Source organism: Pristiophorus japonicus, unplaced genomic scaffold, assembly GCF_044704955.1.
Source record: "Pristiophorus japonicus isolate sPriJap1 unplaced genomic scaffold, sPriJap1.hap1 HAP1_SCAFFOLD_422, whole genome shotgun sequence".
NCBI classification, from domain to species: Eukaryota; Metazoa; Chordata; class Chondrichthyes; family Pristiophoridae; genus Pristiophorus; species Pristiophorus japonicus.
The window spans coordinates 183709-188577 of record NW_027254113.1 but is presented as its reverse complement, the minus strand read 5'-3'; the positions used below and the strand labels follow the sequence as shown (position 1 = coordinate 188577).

Here is a 4869-nt window from a genome sequence, read left to right as displayed (position 1 = left end):
GAGCTTCAATTTAACATTTCATCCGAAAGTCAACAGCTTCAACAATGCAAAATTCCCAAATGCTGCACTTGCGTGTTAGCCAACATTGCTCAAGTCTCAGGAATGGGACTTGAACACACAAACTCCTGATAGAGTCAAGAATGCTGCCACTGAACCAAAGTCGATACCAAAGTTCACAACCGTATTATTTTCCGCAAGTCTTTTTAAAAAGTTCCAGGACATACCAAATTCAAGGTGATGATTTCCATAGACAGTTGCACATACACAGAGATATATATATAGATGGACAGACACACAGACACACACACACACACACACACATAACAAAAAATATACATGCACCAACGGACATGCACAGATGCCTCAGACATCTCGCGGGATAGAGAGGCTGAATCACTGTCGCTACTCTGGCTGATTTTTGCGTTTTTCTATCCGTATGTATCGTGAATATTGCAGATTAATAAAAATGAGAAAAAATTGTCAGTGTTGAAAGGTGTGGGACGTTATTCCATCTATCTCAGGATCAGTTTTGCAGAGACCTGGTTAAATTGTGAAATGGAATGAAAAAAAGCTGAGAATCGGAGTCGACAGGATTCAAACCTACGCAAGCATAACTCAATAGATTTTTCGTCCATTGCCTTAACCACGCGACCACGACGACTGTGTCACTGCTTCTTTTAACGTTACTCAGAAAAAATGTAGTCATCCATCTCTGTGCAGCAGACGGCACAGAATCCTGAAAAAGTTTCCGTTCGCTAAAAATTTGGAAGAGGCAATCTCCTCGTCCTGTATTTTTACTGTTCTCTATTTCTCTGTAAATTTTTAATTTGAATCTCCACCAAGAAACAGAAGTAAAATTCTACATTTTGAAAAAATGACCTACCTTCGAGGAATTGAACCCCGGTCTCCCGCGTGGCAGGTAGGGATACGCACACCTATACTAACGAGGAACCAACGTGCATAGGATCTGTCAAAGCAGGAATCGATCTGTGAACAGAACTGGACACCTTGCGAAGGAAACAGACAAATTGAGAGACGGAGACAAACCGACAAACAGGGAGAGACAGACAGCGAGATAGAGACAACAGGGGACAGAAAGTGTGAGACTGAGAAGGAGAGGCAGACTGAGTGAGAAAAAGACTCAAACACAGACATATACAGAGATGTGTGTGTGTGATCTGTAAAGAGAGAGAGGGAAAGAGTGAGAGAAAGACAGTGATAAAGACAGTAACAAGGAAAGAGACAGATAGAGAGAGAGTGACAGGTAGAGAGGGAGAGACAAAGATATAAACAGAAAATGATGGGAATACTCAGCAGGTTAAAGACAGGATCTACCAGAGATAAGCAAAGAGAGACCGACAGGGAGAGACAGAGACAGACAGAGATGATGGGAAAGAGTGAGACAGTCAGACAGAGAGATTGAGAGAATCCCATTGGATCAGAACTGGACACCGTGAGAAAGAGACAGACACATTGAGAGACAGAGACAAACAGGGAAACAGGAAGTGACAGACAGCGAGATAGAGACAAAGAGAGACAGAAAGTTTGAGACTGATAGGGAGGGTCAGACTGAGTGAGACAAAGACACAAATACATACATACACAGAGATGTGTTTGCATGCTCCATAAAGAGAGGGAAGCAAATAGTAATGGAATGACAAGAAAAAGCCATGGACAAAGAGAGAGACAAAGAGGGAGAAAGATCGAGAGAGAGGCAAAGAGACAAAAACAGAAAATGATGGAAATACTCATCAGGTTAAAGACAGGGAATAACAGAGACAGGCAAAGACATGGAAAGAAAGAGATGATGGGAAAGAGAGAGACAGTCAGACAGAGAGTCTGAGAGAATCCCTTTGGAAAAGAACTGCACACCGTGAGAATGAGACAGATTGAGAGACAGAGACAAACAGAGAAAGAGTGACAGACATAGTGAGTCAGAGAGAGACAAAGGCTCAAACATACAAACACATACACAGCTCTCTAAAGAGAGAGAGAGCCAGAGACCGAGCGAAACAGATACATTTCACAATGTCATTGCCTTCTCGGCTCAGAGTGTCAAATTGTTACAGAAAATTGCAGATTCAACAGTTGAAAATCCGCTATTACTGATCATAATGGGAGGAAATGCGTGTTAAATTGAATTGATACCAGGACTGCGGTACGAATCCACACGGGAAAAATCCATTGAATTTTAAGGCCAACGCCTTAAAAACTCGGCCATCCTCGTCCTGTCAGGATCTGGATTCTGTCTCTCTGAGAACCTGGACTTCATCTCCACCCCCTCAGACACACATATACACAGAGGCTTTCAGTGAGCATTTACGAACATTTTTAGTAATATTGACACGGGGGCAACTCTCCTATTCTTTTTCGAGTAATGCTCTGGGACCTTTCACATCTACCCGAGGGTGCAGACGGAGCTTCAATTTCACATTTCATCGAAAGTCAACAGCTTCAACAAAGCAAAATTCCCCAAGTGCTGCACTTGAGTGTTAGCCAATGTCATATGCTCAAGTCTGAGGAGTGGGACTTGAACACACAAACTTCTGATTCAGTCGAGAGTGCTGCCACTGAACCAAAGCCGATACCAAAGTTCACAGCCGTATTATTTTCCCCATTAATTTTTTATAAGTTCCAGGACATACCATATTTATGGTGATGATTTCCACAGACAGCTGCACATACACAGAGACGTATATACAGATAGACAGACACAGACACACACACATACATAACCAAAAATTTACACGCACCATCGGACATGCACAGATGCCTTAGACATATAGAGGAAGAGGCAGGCTGAATCACTGTCGCCACTTTGGCTGATTTTTGCGTTTAATATCCGGATGTATCGTGAATATTGCAGATTAATAAAAATGTGGAAAAAAATGTCAGTGTTGAAAGGTGTGGGACGTTCTTCCATCTGTCTCAGGATCACTTTTGTCGAGACATGGTTAAATTGTGAAATGGAATGAAAAATGCTAAAAAATCATAATCGGCAGGATTCGAACCCCTTCGTTGGAAAACCCAATGGATTTCTAGTCCATCGCCTTAACCACTCGGCCACGACTGCTGCATCTGTGCATCCGAAGACGTGACTGAGAAAAAAAACTCAGTCATCCATATCTGTGCAGCAGACGGTCAAAGAATCCTGAAAAATTCTCCATTTGGTAAATATCTGCAAGAGGCAATCACCTCTACCTGTATTACTCCTGTTCTATATTGCTCTGGAACTTTTTAATATGAATCTTTTCCAAGAAACATTAGTAAAATTCTACATTTTGAAAAAACTGCCCTCCATCAGGGAATTGAATCCCAGTCGCCCACGTGACAGGCGGGGATACTCACCACTATATTAACGAGGAACTGATGAAGAGCAGTTCTGTCAAAGCAATATTCGAGCTGTGAACAGAACTGGACACCATGAGAAGTCGACAGACACATTGAGAGACAGAGACAAACCAACAAACAGGGAGAGACAGACAGCGAGATAGAGACAACGAGGGACAGCAAGTGTGAGACTGAAAAGGAGAGGCAGACTGAGTGAGAAAAATATTCTCAAACACATACATATACAGAGATCTGTGTGTGTGATTTATAAAGAGAGAGACGGAAAGAGTGAGAGAAAGACAATGATAAAGAGAGTGACAAGGAGAGAGACAGATAGAGAGAGAGCGACAGATAGAGAGAAAGACAAAGATATAAACAGAAAATGTTGGACATTCTCAGCAGGTTAGAGACAGGAACTACCAGCATCAGGCAAAGAGAGATAGACAAGCAGAGACATAGATAGACCGAGATGATGGGAAATAGTGAGACAGTCAGACAGAGAGATTGAGAGAATCCCATTGGAATACAACTAGACACGGTGAGAAAGAGACAGACACATGGAGCAATAGAGAAAAACAGGGAAACAGGGAGAGAAAGACAGCGAGATAGAGACAGAGAGAGACAGAAAGTTTTAGACTGAGAGGGAGGGTCAGACTGAGTGAGACAAAGACTCAAACACATACATATACAGAGTTGTGTGTGTGTGATCTATAAAGAGAGAGAGAGGGAAAGAGTGAGAGAAAGACAGGGACAAAAGAGAGACAAAGAGGGAGACAGATAGAGAGAAAGACAAATAGAGAGAGAGATACATAGAGACAAAAACATAAAATGATGAAAATACTCATCAGGTGAGAGACAGGGACTAACAGAGACAGGCAAAGGCATGGACAGACAGAGATGATGGGAAAGCGAGAGCTAGTCAGACAGAGAGTCTGAGAGAATCCCATTGGAACACAACTGGACACCGTGTGAAAGAAGCAGATTGAGAGACAAAGACAAACAGAGAAATAGTGACAGACAGAGTGAGACTCAAACACATACACAGCTCTCCAAAGAGAGAGTGAGGCAGAGACTGAGCGACACAGATATATTTCACAATTTTATTTCATTATCTGCTCAGAGTGTTACCGAGTTACAGAAAAATGCAAATGCAACAGATGAAAATCGGGGTTCACTGAACAGGATTGAAAAAATCTCTGTTCAATTAAGGAATTACCAGGAGTGGGGTTCGAACCCACGCGGGTATAAACCCATTGGATCTTAAGCCCAACGCCTTAACCACTCGGCCATCCTGGTCCTGTCAACACTTGGACTCTGTCTCTATGAGAATCTGGGCTTCAACTTCACCCCCACAGAAACACACAAACATACCGGGTTTCAGGGAGCATTTTCGAACATTTTTCATCATATTGACACGGGCGCAACTCTCCTATTCTTTTTCGAGTAAAGCTCTGGGAACTTTCACATCCACCCGAGGGTGCAGACGGAGCATCAATTTAACATTTCATCCGAAAGTCAACAGTTTCAACAATGTAAAAT

General features: G+C 42.5%; 1 non-coding gene across 1 annotated transcript; it reads right to left on the bottom strand.

Annotated features, from left to right (window-relative positions):
* Positions 1 to 4543: 4543 nt before the first annotated feature.
* Positions 4544 to 4626, bottom strand: trnal-uaa (transfer RNA leucine (anticodon UAA)). The gene has a single exon. It is a non-coding gene; the product is annotated as a tRNA-Leu (tRNA).
* Positions 4627 to 4869: the final 243 nt, after the last annotated feature.